General features: G+C 44.0%; 1 protein-coding gene across 4 annotated transcripts in view; it reads right to left on the bottom strand.

Moving 5' to 3' along the window:
• Positions 1-16,781, bottom strand: part of MAF (MAF bZIP transcription factor) — a 194,074-nt gene that overhangs the window by 35,985 nt on the left and 141,308 nt on the right. The window lies entirely within an intron of this gene.

Here is a 16,781-nt window from a genome sequence, read left to right as displayed (position 1 = left end):
CATTTTCAAGTCAAAAAAAGAGTGAAAAATAATGCTAGTATTGCCAGAGCAGGGCGAGAAGAAACTCTGGAGATCTTGGCCATTTTATTAAATATTCTTGGGGTTTGTATAGTAGAAATTTCATGGGTCTGATTTCAAAAACAACAGAACTAGGGGGGGGTTTGAAAACAGCTATAGCATTTAGTCTCTCTTCAGAGGCAGCATAATACCAGCCAGGCAGTGCTGGTTTTGCTTTCTCCTTAGAAAACACAGCAGCCCCGCAGTCTGTTGGCATACTCACAGGATATGCTCCCTTAAGCCATTACAGTCTTAGACCCAGCTTTATCTCCACCCCTGCTGTTATCACATTGATATTTTTGTTAATTATTGACACAAGAAATGCTCAGTCGTAAACTGCAGATACCTGGAAATGCTCTGCCGCACTGAGCCGAGCGGCGGTGCTGCGAGGGTGCCTGCTCCCTCCTGGCTCCCTCGCCCTCGGGGTGCTGCCAGCATCGATTAGCAAACCCCAAAAAAGCACTGAACGTCTTCAGGCACTCCCTTTCTCCCTGCAGAAAACAAGATCTCCGGATTCCTCTCCACTCCCCCAAAATACATGACATTATTTTTTTCCTTGTAAGGTTGTTTGCAGCCTAACATACTGCTGGTGGGGCCAGAGGGTGCAAAGCAAAGGGACCAAAGTGTCCCCGGGGAGGACCGGCCAGGGATGCTGCTGGAGGTGAAGCCTGTCCTCTGACCACCACGGATGGGCCGGCAGCATCGTCAGCACCGGCTTCATCGGGTACCACTCGGCTGCGCTGCACGCTGGATTCAGCGCTACTTAACCTTTCGGAGAAGTGTTAGAAAACATAAAGGAGATAATTATAGCTTAAAATAGTGGGGACTAGCAGTCTGTGACGACGTGTCAATGCTTGGGATTTGTGTGCTCAGGAGAGAAAGAGAGAGAGAAAGAGCAGAGAAGGAGCAGGTGCAAAAGTGAAAGACAGAGGAAGAGGCTATTTAATGCAGGGGGTTAATACAGCGGCCAGTCATCTCCAGGATTATAGAGAAATTTAATATGATCTTGGAATTATCCACTCAGTAACCAAGTAGATATTAGTACATCCAAAAAAAAAAGGGTTTGCTTTATTGTAAGGAGTCTGGTACCTAAGAGAGATTTCAGGCTAGGAGGGAAAAAAAATCTATTCCTCTTCGCTTGCTATCTGCCTCCCTCCTGCATAAATAAACCCCCCAAACCCAACATAAAACCCAAACCAGGCCTTTCCATCACAGATCAAAAGTCAGGCAAGTAGTGTTGCATTGCAGCTGCCTGAATTATACTTGGCCTCTGAATAATAAATAGGGAATTTCTCGAACCACAGGCTCATTAATGAGCACTAATTCAGAACTGATGGCACAATGTTCAGTAATTTAAGCAATGTAGACAATGAAGGTTCTCAACTCTGGTACAAAGAGTGACCTACAGAATCTTGTGGAATGAGTAATTACAGCTAATATCCATTTCAGCTTCTATTAGAACATCCAATAAAACAAGGTCATGACAACAGGCAAGGATCACATCCCGGCAAGCATCGCAGTGGGGAGAGACGGAGTCACCCTGGAGCAGGTGGATGGTTCCTATTAGTTGGGCTCCTCAATGAATAAGGACGCTGACAGCTCCCCGGAGGACCGCGAGCGGCAGGCGGTGGTGCAGCGGCAGCGGAGGCGGCTCGGGGAATACAGGGATGGTTTTCAAGAGCACAAAGGTTAGGCTGGGATGGGGTTTGTTTTCACCCATAACTAACAAAGGCTCGAAGGACAGACCATGCACTACTGGCTTTTTTTAATTTTTTTTTCAGCCTTTCATATAGTTTGAGATTAACATATAGAGGGAATGATTCAGTGATTTGATAACTGAGGATGGACCCACGACAAGTTGTAACAAAGGAAAAAGTTGATAGATAGAAACAGGACAGCAATGGGCGCCTGTAGTGTGAAAAATAGTTGAGTGAGCAGCAGCAGAGCAGAATGAACTGCCTGGAGAGTTTTCTACTTTGTACAGATGAGCCTTATTAATCCCTAAGAGAGGATGGAGAATATGGTCGAGAGGAAATAAAGAAATGATCTGCAATTTTTTTGGTACAGTTAAGTGGGTAGGTGGCTGGCTGTTAAAACCAGTTTCTGGCAATCCTCACAAGGCCTCCTGGTGCTTTTAAAAAACTGAAGGAAGACTTATTTTCTTCCTCTCAAATGTGCTAAAATGTCACTCTTAAATGCAGGCAGTTTTTCAGTGATACCATTTGACTTTTAAAAAAACATTCAGACACCACAGGGCTATTCAAAATGATCCCCTCCCAAAACAATTCATAGGCTGGAAATTGTTTATTGCAACCATCCGGGCAATACTGAGAAGCCTGGAGGGGGTTGCAACCAGAGCTAATTGCCTAACGAATACAATTCACAACAAATAGTTGACGAACTCATAAAAAATCAACTCTGCTGGCTAAATCTTTGGCCCTCATGAGAGCTCATTGTGTAGCTAGAGCGATGCAGTGAGGATGTGCCGCGAGCTCTGCTGCGAGAGGAGTGTTTCCTCCACTCTGGGGAATAGCCTGGTGGGCAACAGCTGGTCCAGAAACACCAGGGCTCGGTCTCTGCCGATCAACGTGCCTGCAAACAGCCAGAAAATGGTCAACACACCTGTGAGCCACAGTTGTGGCTCTTGAAGTTATGAGATAGAAGTGTAGGTATCACTGTGGCCAGCTTTGGGTGCTTGTCTCTACCCCTTCCCTTCGAGTTCTTGCACGTCCTGCTCTGGGCGTAGGTTTGGACCTACAGAGAGGTCCCATGAAAGGGGCTGGGACACGGTGTGGACCGCCAGGTATGACATGCCTTGGAGACACGCAGGGCTTGGCTCAGCCCCCACAGGGACTTCAAGGACCGTGACAAAAGGGGAGAAAAGGGCGTATTTCTCCCAAGAAGTGAGAGTCACGAATCCCTTGAGTGGACATGAGAAAGTACGTACTTTTTTTATGAAAACCGGAACAAAGGAGAGCCTTTTTTTCTTTTACACCATACCTACTATGTTTTGCTAATGGTGCTCTTCTGGCAGAAGCAGGGTTTGGACAAAAGGCTCAGTCTCCGTAGAGGATTAAATGCTCGATTTTGGCAGCTAAAATGCACTTTGGTGCTTAAGTCCCTGTGGTGGGGGCTGACCCTAAGCAGTTTTTGCACTACATAAACCCCAGCATCAAAATCCACGTAAAGGATGTGTTCCCACATACCTATTTGTGTCCCATGCGCTCCAGACACCAGTCTTAATCTAAACATCATTTCGTCTCCAGTTGTGAAACAGCTGCCCTGAATCACTGATGGGTCTAGCAAGGGAACAACCCCCAGTCACTGAACCACCTGGGAAAACCCTTCTCTCCAGATATTTTTCCTCACATGAGAAATTCGCTTCCTGGAAAGCTGCTGGAGGACATGGTACATGAGCAAACGATTAGGACCTTTGCAGGAGGACCAAACCATCTTTAACAGGGCTGGAAGCAGGAGGAGCAGAGCAACTAAGGCAGGACCAGGACCACGGTGGAGGCACCAGCCCAAGCCCCAGCAGCAGCCCCCGGGCTGCCCTGCCGTGCCGTCCCACTGCTGGCACAGAGCTATGCTCCCGTGTTGAATTCTGTTGACTTTAGTAATATTAATTGAAGTAGGGTTTCCAGGATTGGTCCCAGGGTTGCTGTAGCATCAAATGAATGCCAACAATTTAGGTTACCTTCAGCTATATTAATTTCCATACTGGCTGGAGGAGTTTTCCCTGAATCACTTGAGAAAAGTACCTTTAAAAGCTGTGCTTTTTTGCCTTTTTTTTTTTTTTTTTTTTGTATACTATCTAGTATCTAGTGAGGACTTCTGCTTTCTGTTAAAATGTGCTGATAGATATTTCTTTTCTGTTTAACTTTAAGGGACCTTGGTGAATACTTTAAGGTTTACAGCTCAAATGATTGTTTAGTAAGTAAACCTTTTCTCCTCCAGATTTTGGTAAAATACTACATAGTTAAAATATTTTATTTGGATTCATACCTCATTTCAAAGTGCTGCTCATAATACCTGACAGGAGCCGAACTTAAGTTAGCTATTTCTCCTTTTTTTTCCTTCTTTTTGGAGGAAAACAAGAAGTTGAACATAGCTTCTGACACATTAAGCATGACTACTGGGAAATTAAACCAAATGCTGGTACAATTCACAGGGGGAAAAGAACTTAAAGTTTGTTTATAAATTTGTTCCCAGCTCCAAATGCATGTCATAAATTAGTAGGTCATCAACATACTGTATTTAGCTGGCAGCAAGTAATTTTCTGTGAAGATATGAGACAGAATATAGCCAGAGTAGCAAATTGGCTGAAAGCGAAGCATTTTGAGTGCTTTGTAAAATTCATACCAGACAACTTCAAGCTCCAACAAAATGGAAAATTTTTTCTGTCTCTGTACTTAACTCCAAGGATTTAGAAAACTGACTAATAATGCAAATACCCAGAGGTTAATAGCCTGGTGCCATAGCTGGAACGTGCACCCAGCTTACAGGAGAACATCATGTGCGTATCCAGACAGTTGGGGACCATGGGGCTACGGACCGGGATGCTCTGAAAGCCATCAGTACCGACACACTCAAATCAGGAAAATTTGTTTCAAAGCAATCAGAATCACGACCTTGTAGCCTCATTCGGGCTGGCTTCTGCCAGCCTAATGCAGATGAGACCAATCTTTTTGTTAACGGGTTTTGAAATGTTCTGCGATCCCGCAAAAAATCATGTATTCAGCTGGGTGGGAAGCGGCAGGGTTTGGATCAGGCCCCAGCAGCCTTGTCGCAACGTCCAACTCTTGCGTTTTGAGAGAGATTTTCTCCAAGATTCTGGTAATTAATCAGCTCAATTTAAACACAGAGGGAAATTTTAATACTGCCTTCTACAAACATGTCCATACACAGTGCAAACTCAGAGCAAAGTAACCTTTGGAGAATATCAAGACCTGGTGTTAGAATTAAATGCATTTCTCTAGTTTCTGGTCTAGACTTGCATTTTTCAGCCCGTAAGGTGCAAGTCACCTGGAGGCGGTGTGAATAGCACACGACACACGGAGCAACCTTCAGCCCTGGGAGCTCCTTCCCAAGGTGGTGCCGAAATGGATTATTGAGGAATTAAAGCAAGACATGGCCTAGAGAGCCACTGGCTTGGCTCTGAAGAGAAAAAGCCTCAACCAGTCCACACACTGCCTAAATAACAGACTCTTTTTGAGTGTGGTGGAGGGAGAGAATGGCTCCAGGGCCAGGCAGGTGGAGGGGGTTATCAGCAGACCTGCTTGCTCTGGGCTTCACTATCAGCCTTTCGTTTTCCACAATGTTAAATCCCACCATTTAATATACGTATATATATATAATCACGCTTTAAAATTCTTTCGGAGATGGGATGAGGCAATATTATCTTTGAGAAAGTGCAGATCCTAACTTAGTCTCCCGAAAGGAAAATTACTGACTTGAGCAATTCCTGGTAGTTATCCAAATAGCCTTGTCAAATTATTTAAATACCGCATTGTGATATTATTAAAGTTGGTACCAAGTTACTCTTGGCAGAAACAAGTGTTCACTGGCAGGTGCTGAGTAGATGAGCTGTTACTTCTCCAGCTCTCTGTGTCAGCAGCAAGGCTGGCTGCTGCGAGGGATTTTAACCAGGGAGCTCAGCAAAATGCCCTCCAAAGGGCTTACCTTTCCTAAGGGGCTCTGGGCTGGTTTGCTTTTACCTCTCGGAGGCTGGTTACTTATCTGCTGTTACATTGGAGCAATGCTGGTTTTTCTGGGGAGGTGGGTAGGAGGGAAGCATCATACAGCCGCATTCAGCACAAAACCCACCCACTAAAGAAGAGCTGTCTCTTCTGTCTTAAAACAAATTCAGTATGTAAATCTCCAGAGAAGAAAATGGAATTTACCTGCTCTGTATTAAAAGGAAGGGAGGAAAAAAAAGACATAGGCTTATGCATTTTTCATTATTCGGGACCCACTCTTCCAATGTATACTTAATGCTTTCGTCTCTGCTATAATTTCAGTTGAGAAGTTGTTTAAAATGCAAGAGTCTAGCGGTGATTCATATATGCTGTTTCAGAAAAAAAAGTTGAGAGCTAGGGACACACCAACTCTGACTGTCCGTCCAGGCGCAGCATCAGGAGGGACAGGAGGAGGACGGACAGCGGCGGAGGAAGCACAGGGCGGGTTGCTCGTCTTGGACTTTGCAATTCAGCTCCCAGCTCAGGCAGATCCCAGCTTTCTTGTATGGCGTGGGGGTACCCACCTTGCCTGGGCAGCACTCCCCTCTGCCTCCCCGGCCCCACAGGAGGTGGGGGGAGTGGGGGGAATCCAGGGGCTACACACTGAACTCCTGCTGCCAGAGCGTTCACAAGCAAAACCCAGATGAATGCCGTAACAACCTCCCTGTGTGGCAAGGAGGGAGAGACCCTGACAACAGCCGCCTGCTGTATTAGCGTGCTTGGAGGTACAAGACCGGGCTCTGCGAGCTTGCCCGGGCAGCTGTCAGGTAGGACCTGTTAAATCATTTAGTTCCCGCATCGTTTAAGAAAACTTTCGCCCCCTCAAATATCTTTTCAAAGGTTTTTTCCAGTTTGGCTGTAAATGTCTCAAGTGATGGTTTTTCCATCACTTCCCTTGGGAAACTATACCTTCCTCTGACAGTCCTCGGTAACAGACCATCTCCTGCTATGCAGCCAACATTTGCTTTGGCTCAGTTTCATCCCATTACTCTTAGTTATATCTTCACGTACCACGCTGACATACTTAATATCATCTGAAAAATTTTGAGAGTTAAAATTTATTTTACCAAGACAAGCAAAAGGAAGTAAACAGAAGATAATTTTTTTCCGTGGATATTGCTTTCTACGGAGAAGTCTACACAGAATAAAGCCATGCTCAAGGAAGGAATTAGTAAACAGGCAAAATGAAATGACAATGAAATGAAATGACAACTTTGTCACTTTTCAGAAACTGGCATGAGGAGATTGTCACTTTTCTTCTGGCCACCTTTAACCTTAGGGTAATTATTTTAGTGTTGTTGTGCAATAGATTTCACTTTAGCCTTCTGGAAAACGACTATGGCTGGACCAAATTCTCTGCCGGACCAAATGGCTACAACTGTATTGACTTCTTCTATATTTTCTAGCCAAAAATTTTCCTCTGCATTTCTATCTAAAGATGCCTGCTAGGTTACAGGAGACAGTTTCTCTGCTCGTGTTGGAGCAGCGTACCAGCTCCAGGACTCCATCTTGTCACACAAATTGATTATTTCCACCCTTCAAAGGTCTGCATGTCTGAAATCCAGATTGTGTGTTTAAGTGCAATCTTACTGAAAGGGTCCAAAGCTCTCTGCCAGAAAACTCTTCTTCTGTCTCCAGAAGCTCATAGGGAACATGCCTAGGTTGTGCTTTAGTGAGGTGAATGCAGAGACAGACTTAAATTAATATGTCTGGGAATAAATTATTTCTAGAGTGTCTTGAGCCAGCATCACATGAATAGATTACCATGAAGCACTATGGGAAGCAATAACTCATCTGAAAATCGTAGTTTAAAACAGGAAAAAAATCTATGAAAGCTGAGGATAACTATCCAGCCTCTTACTGTCAGCGGTGACAAGTGCTTTGCAAAGTACCTTGGAAGCATTGCGGACCACTGTGTCTTCACAAGATCCTGGTTTATTTTATTTGGCTGGTAGCAGCGACAACTTACAGCACCTCACCAGCCAGCAAACATCCCCTAACAGGCTGGTGGGGCCAGGAATATCCATAACTATTCCCCACGTAGAGGAAACCAGGAGGTGCCCCACACCAGCTCTACTTCCAGCACTGGGAATGGAAAGTCATACTGTAGTTTTGTTTACAACTGCCAAAAGCAGCTTTTCCTGGTCGGGTCTTCCCCCAGGGCTTGGGCAGACCCCAAGAAGTGCGAGCGGTGCCGCCTCCAAATTCGCAGCGTGAAACTGCACCAGCTGTACACTCGCTTCTGGAATAGAGATTCGGGCTCTTCTACATCTTTTTTGGCCTTTGATGGGAAACAGCAGGGTTGGTGCCACCCCCACTTCTCTTTTAAATATGTGCCAAGCTCCATTAAACCAGTTCAGACATTTTAACCACAGTCAAGAGACTTTTCAGATTGTGTTATAGGGTGAAAAAAACCACCTAGGTTTCACCTCTACTGCCCCAATATCATTTAAAATTAAGAAGTCATTACATGGCTTTTGTCACTAAATAAAACACAGAATTTTCTCCTAATTTGACACAATAAACTAAAGAGCTAAATGCCTCATGGTGAGACAAATGATAATTCTCTGCTGACCGAAGGAGAAATGCACTCTTGCAGCCTACCTGGTGCCTTAAATTTTCCCACTCAAAATTATATAGCTGAGACCACAGAGCAAATCTCAGTTTGTACATCAGCCCAGAGGCTTTATATTTAGCATTGTGTGCTCTCAACTCACTATACATCTGTACAAGTCTATTTAAACTCTAGAATAAAAGAAAAAATATTTTTAGGTTTCCGCCTTGATCACACCTCATTCCTTTCTTCTACATCACCCTCTCTCTTTTTTCCTAATCTGCCTACAGCTGTGAAACTTGTAAAGTGCCTTTTGCATTTGCCCCCCGTACAGTGACATGGCTCAGCAAACATCAGTAGTGCCTTGGGAGCTGCGAGGCATCATCCTATACGCCGAAGGTCATTACAGCAGCGACACCGATGTTCTTAACACCTCACCTGGAAAGTCCAACGCAAGGGCCTCGTTAACGAACGTACAAAAGCCTACATGACAACAGTCAGCTCCGTGGCACGAATGGCCAAGGGGGGCATTTCCGAGACAGAAAACCAGCAAAGACAAGAGCGCAGCCTCCTACACAGGGTGATCGCAAACTCCGCGGGGTGTAAAGGGACGGGAAAGTGAGGGTGCGGTTCGTGTGGTTAGCATGCGGTTGCCCTCGGTCAGAGCGACCTGGGGGGAGCAGTACGGTGCATCTGCAGCACCTTCTCCCCGTCCAGCAGTGGTCATGCTCCAGCGAAGCAGGGGAAGGGACAGGGCACTCGTCCCCCAGCTCCGTAGGGCACACTGGATGTGCCATCAAGAGGCGAGATGGCAATATGTATTAATGAGCTTTAACCACCTCCGGTGAGGCCAGCTTTGTTAGCCATCATGGAAAGCCATCGGCAACGTGGCCTTCAGCAAGGGCTGAACAAGCTCTCTGGAGACCCTGGCTACATTCTTCTGTTGTCACCCTGGGATGAAGCTCATTTCACTGCATCCTAAATAGGATTGTGACTGGAGCAACGAGACCAAAGCAATCTTGAGTACATCTCCAGGTGGCTGACGATATGTCTCCTGCTTGCAGTACAGACATGCACACAGAAAGAGGCCTTATCTGGTCTCATTCTGTCATCCCGAATCTGACCCTCTCTTAGCAGCCATAACTGACAAAACTAAATCTGACTTGGGTACCCGCATTCAGAGTTCAGTTTGACACCTCAATCCCTTTGAGATACAGAACTCAGGTATTTGGAAATGAGCCTAGGAAAATCACCTGCTTTCTCCTGAGTGCCTACCTAGGAAAAGATATAAAATTCATGTTGAAAACAAAGCTATGCAAAAAAAAATCCCCCAAACCAAACCCCAGACCTTTCTTGCAGACTGCACTTAATCAGCAGGACATTTTGCACTTCTGCAGACGAGGCCCAGATTTGTGAGGATGTCGAGAAGGTGTCTAGAGGTGCAAAAGCCACTTAGTCTACTAAGACTTCTGCAGTGGTTTTGGAAAGACATCTGTGCATCCATCTGCATTTTATATACTCAAGACACTTTGAGAAATCTGTCCAAAAGTCCTGTTGCTGCTGCACTTGTTAAAACAGCTAGTGGCACTTCCAATATGCAAATACAAAATCCCAATATTTTCTATACAGCACAGTACTACAGTAGTCTGGAAATCACTCGAGGTGATTCTAGGGAAGATATGATGCCATACGTTGCTGTATTAAATGTCTGTGCTTTATCATAGTAAATGTTTTCATACACTAGTTTTTTACAGGGTTTCTGCAGCAATTTAACTAATTTTCCCTACTCAGCAAAAAAAAATTCCAAACGATACAATATCACTCTTGTACAGCTGAAATCATAGCCTTGCGCAACTTCAGTCTGAAGCGTTTGTTCCACTAAAAGAGTTTCCTATTTTATCTGTATAGTCCTATTTAAGGATATAGGACTTGTTTTAATATTACATAAAGAACCAAGCAACTGTTTGCTCAGCTATGGCAGCAAGAAATATGAAGAAGGTACATATGTCCAAAAAGATAATAGCTGACTAGCAAACCAATCCCAGAAATTAGTTGTGAAATGAAGTGGAATATGTGAATGGTTATAAAAAACAACTAAATTAATTTACATGAGCAAAATAAACGGTACATGAGAGACAACTGCCACAGCAGATTTATTCTCCTTATTCAAAATAAATGGGATTGGATATGCACATGCATGTGTGCATTTATGGGTATTTATGTGAGAGAGATTCATTAAAATGTTTAATGAAATCACCGTGGTTGTATCAAGTTACACGCAGTGGTTTGCAGGCCTAATCCTGCCCATGTTAAAGGCAATGGAAACAAGAACAGTTGACTAATTATAACTCCGTAAGTGCTCCAGAATATCCATGTTGAATTCTAACAAATTACTAGAACCTCAGGGAAAGAAACAATGCTAATTAAGATGAACTTTAGGTGTAGGACCTAATTAATATGATCTTTACGTGAAACTTGTTCCAAATGAAGCAACTTTAAAAGTTATATGAATAAATGCCTTGGGCTGTATAGCACTAAATAAGTAAAAAAATAAACAAACATGTTCCTTAAAATCAGCAAGTAACAAATCAAGATACTAACATGGGTGTTATGTGACTGCAAGACGTTGCTTCAGCAAAGATTTTGATTTGCTTTAGCTCTGAAAGCCACTGTTGGTGAAATGATAGATGCTGGGGATTGTTTCTGTTTCTAACGGGTACCATACAGAGATGCTGGGGGGAAAGCAAAAGTACGGCAAGAATACAGAAGTGACTCTTTTGTTTGGAGGGAAATATTGATTTCAAGATCTTGTAAAAAATGATGTGTCAGTCTATTAAAACAAGAAGTTAAAACTGTAGCTTTAGGTAACATAAAAGATTTTTTCCTATTTCAAGGAAGGCAGCTAGATTCCCAAGCAGGAGAAATTTGCGCACCAAGTCAATTAAAGAAGGTATAATGGTGCGTGTGTTGGTACAACTCCTGTTTGCGCGTTCAGGTATGTGTACACATCTGTACGACTCAGGTACACGGGGATCGAAGGCAGTGTATATAGTAATATTTTGGAAGCTGAAGAAGAAAAAGGAAATGAACCTCAACGTACTGTTTCTACTCTCTTTCAATAAAACCCTTTGCACCTGGCTGTTTGCAAAGAGCCTGGCTGGCTAATGCAGTCCCACGGAGCAGAGCGCTAGCCTGTGGGCAAAAAGGCTTTGGGCACGTGTGCCTTCACCCAGCTGGGCAGTGCTGGCTCAGCGGGATTCAGCTCCATCAGTCGACCCAAGGGAAATAAGCTCACAGATTAGGAGAAGATTAAGTTCTCCATGGCACTGACAGGGACACTCGGAAAGGGACTTTCTTAGTTTCTGGGGACAAACAGTTACTCCAGAAATATTGTTCAATGTTATCTGGAAGAATTATTTTCCTTACAAAACTGGACAAACCCCTATTTCTTACAGCCCTGCTGCATTCCCCATCTGGGGCTAAAGGCTAAGCCTGCTGTGAAGCCCAGAGCAGAGCTCTGGACATCTCCTGTAGCACCTACGTGCCAGATGGACCTAAACCCCTGGCTGGAATCCAGAATCTTGGGGTGAATCCTGATCCCATTGAAACTGCTGGCAAGATTCCCACTGGTTTTAGTAAGGTCACTCTCTGGCCTCTGCTTCAGCAGAGCTTTTGGGAGATCCTTCCATACAGGAATTTCTTTTCTGAATGAAACTAAGTTGATTGAGTACCGACTTGTCCAAATTATAACAAAGATGACAGCAATGAAGAAAAATAAAAAAAAGATTAGCCTATAGGAAAACAAAATAACAACTTACAATTACTCTATTTTGAGCAGATGTAGTAAAAATATCAGATACAATATATGGACATACATTAGTGTTTTGGCTTTGTCTGCTAAACTGGAATTCCTTACATGCTGACCTCTTGCCCTCCTACTACTTCTATTTTTCTCTCTCACCACTCCATGAGAAAAAAGGGGGAGAGGAGAAAGAGAGAGAAAAAGAGGCACAGAGAGAGTAGAAAAAAGGGGGGTGGAGAGAAAGCATGAGAAAGAAGTAAAGACAGAGAAGGAAAGAGAAAGAATGAAAAAAGAAAGAGCGAAAGAGCAACAGAACAAAAGCAAGCAGGAGTGAGTGGGAGACAGAAAGAAAAGAGAGAGAAATCAATGCACTGCCAGTAGGTTTTTTAGGGCTTGTGAAAGTTATGGGGCCCTACATGGAGAAGGCATTACATTTTTTGATCTGCAGCCAGATTCTTAATGAAATAGGAGGGCAGGAGGGAGGCTAATGTGATTCAGCATCTAAGAGCAAGCAGTTGCATCAATAATCTTTAGCACTGGCACTTCTGCTAAGACAAAACATAACAGAGTTTAGAAGACAAGTTGTCAGTGTGATTTGGGGGCCTTTCAGTTATTCAATATAACTCCATTAGGTTTTGGAAGCGTAAACAGGTAGCAGGGTTTTGTGCAAGTAATACTCTTAAACCAGTATGTAATTAAAATTGAGCTCTTTGGAGAATAATTCTACTATATATTACTGGAGGTGACCTCTATCTTATCAATCTCTAGTGAATACCACTATTTGTTTTAGCTTTACCCACTTTCAGTCTCACAAACATAACTATGAAGCAACTGACTGAAGAACGGAGCGGCGTGCACTTGAGCTCAGGCTGTCTTTAACTGTGCCCTGTGTTAAGCTCTCACTTCTCAGCTAAAGCAGCTTTAGAAGAGGAGTGCATTCACTTCCACTGCTGGCTAACTTCTGCTTCACTTCTCTGGGGAAGTTTGTGGGTTTTTTTTTAATTTATTTATATTTATGCAGAAGTTGTTTACTTTTTTCTTAATGTGCAAAACATTGGGGTAAACTATGTTAAAGGAAACTTTCTTTTTTTTTTCTCTCTTCAGTTAGAATAGTTCATAAAACTTAGACTGACCTTTAAGGCTAAGCTTTGCAAATCTGCCAATGCATGGAATTTGGTTAGGATGAAATTCCCACCAATGAAGAGGTCTCACTTCAGGTTAGTCTATGCATGACTTGATTCCACCTTAAATCCCTCCCAGAGAGCGCAAGCTCACTGGAGTCGTGTGTAGGGCCTTGTCTGGGTCTCCTGCAGGGGAGAATCTCACTCTGAGGGCTTTGACCGATGGACTACATTGAAAGAAGAGGCCACAGCCTTCAAGAAGGTGCTCAGGAGTACAAACTGTTAGACCGTGAGCCAAATATATTGGATTTTCAAAAATCTTTCACATCAGATACCGAGCTTAAACCCGTATGACTGGTGGTCACTGGGCAGAATGGGCTTTCCAACAAGAGCACCCCGGAAAACCTCCCCTGTTCTTATAGCGTATCTTCTCACTGGAGGAAACACTTCAGGTATGAAGAGGACCTGGGACATAAACACTGAATTTGAGATAGAAAATTAGCTCGAGCCACACAAAGGTTATGCTCCTTAAACATCTCAGTAAAGGCCGGACCATTATTGAATAAACTGAGCAGCATATTTATCCCAGTCAGGCTAGAAATACAGATGGAAGATGCTAAAAGAAGAACGAGTGCTGGAGTCACAGCATCGTGAACCTTCATCTCCCAATTAACCACACGAGTCAGTGTAGTCTTTTGGTAATGAGCTCCTAACACTGATCTATGGCAAGCTCTTCCCACGACCCAGTTCTCAAACACACAACTTAAGTCTGAAAGGTAGAATTTTCTATTTTACCTTTTCTCTTCAGATCTCCGGATGTTTGCTTGCTCATAATGTAAACCACCTATATGTAAAAGTGAGTCTATGGTTAAGACAGTAATTAATTTTGCTGAACTGATACAGAAACATCTGGGAAAGGGAATGGCAAGAACCACCAGCAATAGCTGATTTTGCAACGCTATTTATTTTCATCATTTGTCTTAAATACAGCATTTTGTTGAGTGTTCTACATGCCTACTTATATTAAAATAACATAGTAAGCGGGTTCTGAATTAAAGGAAAAAATTCAGCTAGTGAGACACTGTAAGGGAATGTGAATTATTTTACATCCCAAGCATGCAAACCCCCTCATTTCTATCCCCTATGCTTACAGAGACTATTTTTTTAATGATTTTCTCCATTTCTTGCCATTAATGTGGTCTGAATTGTCTCCTGGTCTCCTGACACAGAACTGTTGTCTGCCTTCTTCATTAATCTTCATAAATTTCAAGTAATACAATGGCCTGGCCTCCACCCTCCAGGGCACTGGCAATTTAAGAGGGCAAATATTTGGGGGAGTCAGTTCGAATGCCTAACCCATGTCTCACTACACCATGGCAGAGCCCAGGGTGGTGGTGGGAGGGCAGGGGGTGTTTTAACCCTCCTTCACGCTTTGCCTTTTTAAATTGTCCTAATTTTTCCAAGTGCTTTTAAGTTCCAAGGAAGGTCTAAACAATTTTGGCTGTGTAAGGGAAAAGGACGCAAGGATTCGTACATAATATTTGGATAGGGAATGGCGTGACCATCGCATGTCTGTTGGTAGCTATTTGGTGCAACAACCCTGCACCTCCAGCCCTCCACAAGCTCCTGGCCAGAGACATGAGGAAAGCACTGCAAAAAAGTTTCAGAGATCTCCAAACTTTGCACTTTGGGGCTTTTATCTTTAAAGAAAAAAAAAAAAGCACAGCTGGTAGCTTGGCATTACTGCAGAAAATTATACAGCAATTAATAACAATTTACAAGGCAGCACAACATGTGCTAATAGGTATAAAGAGCAGTGTAAACAAGTACGGAAAACATCACATACAGAGCAAAAATTTCCACGGTGCAGTGCTGAAGGTCCCTAGACAAATCACTTTCTTCCATATTTAATCTGGAAAAATATCTTCCCATAAACAAAGACCTTATCGGTTAAGGTGTATGGTCCAAGACCTAAACTGAAAAAACCCAGACTCTCTCCCCAGGTTTATCGGTGGCTTAAGGTCTGGCATTGGGGGGGTCTCTTCCCTGGTCACTGGATGAAGTCCCCTTCTAGACTATTTCATTCCACTGGGGTGATGTGACACAGGATAAGGAAAACAAAGAGAATTGAGTTTAAGCTCATGGAAAGCTAACTCTCTTTGGAGGGAGGCAGCGCAGGAATAAAAACTGTTCTAATGATTTGATCAGCAAAACGAACTAAAAGCAAAGTTTGGAATTAATGAGAGCTCTAGATCAAAACTGTGGATGATTTTCCTCTCATTAGTGGTTTTTATCATCAGATGTTAGCATTGTTTGAATGAAATTCATTCAAAGACCTCAAATAAAAGCAGTATTTGGTAAAAGAAACCATGATTTGGGTCTATTAACAAACAGAACATCTTGCTAAATAATTCCTTTATGCACTATTCAGTAATGATGTAAAGCTGGTGCCTTTCTGCTGCCTCAGTGAAACAGCCTTCAGAAAGATCATTAAACCGGCTTTTTGTGAGACAAGCTAAAGAGAACGACCGAAACGTCTGTTATAAGTTTATATTTGTATTCAATTCAATTAGGCCTTAGGATACAGATGAAAGTAAAGCGCAGTTTCCGTCGAGGCCGTTTCAAGCAGCTAACTTTCTAAAGCAGCACTTCGGAAAACTGCTTCGGATGGAGGCTGCGACTTTCCAAGAAGCGTTGCATCACCGTGGCCTGGATCCGACTGACGGGCGGGAGGGGGAGACGCTCGTAAAAATATCAAACAGCTGATCCGCGTGGATCCCGGCCAGAGCTGCCGCCGGAGACATGCAGCTCATTGTGGAAGGAATTTCGGTACAAATGAAGCCACCGCAAATAACAACAAACCCTCCTCCTCTTCTCCCCTTTCCGCTGCTTGGGAATCCTCCTCCCCGGCTTTATTTTTTCGCTTTCCAGCAGGGCCCCACGTTGAAGCCCTTGCCAGCTGGCTGCGGCCAGACAAAGCCGCTCTCCGAAACGGCATCGCCGCTGCTCCGCGGGGCTTTCGCCCGGTGACAGATGCCTCGCAGGCACGGCCCCCAGCACCCAGGCAGCACGGCCGTCCCCGTCCCGCCTGCGCTACTGGATTCCTGGGGAGGTTCGGCTGGCGAAGGACTGGTTTTGTACTCACTCCTGGGGCTAGGATGGCTTTTTGCTCTTGGGAGAGGTCTCTGGAAGGAGTTCGGGGAAGGCAGCGGTGGGCTGCGGAGGAGTCCGGGCTGGCACAGCCCGCACGGGCATCCCCGGCGCTGCGGAGCGTCATTGAGGGGCTCCATCTGCAACGCTCCCTCTCATCTGCCTTTCGTGCCAGCACCGCAGCTGGCACCTCCAAAAGATTTTTGACCATGTAAAAAAAATACCCCAGAAATTCTCGACTAGCTTCTCATTGGAAACTCCCTCAAACTGATTCAGTTCAAGTAGACTAGCCTCTTCCAAAAGAAACATATTCGGTCAGAAATGTTTCACCTGCTCACTGAGTACATTCACTACACAGA

This window comes from Buteo buteo, chromosome 11 (genome assembly GCF_964188355.1).
Source record: "Buteo buteo chromosome 11, bButBut1.hap1.1, whole genome shotgun sequence".
Classification (NCBI taxonomy): domain Eukaryota; kingdom Metazoa; phylum Chordata; class Aves; order Accipitriformes; family Accipitridae; genus Buteo; species Buteo buteo.
Note: the sequence above shows the minus strand (reverse complement) of the source record. Positions and strands in the feature narration are given on the sequence as shown.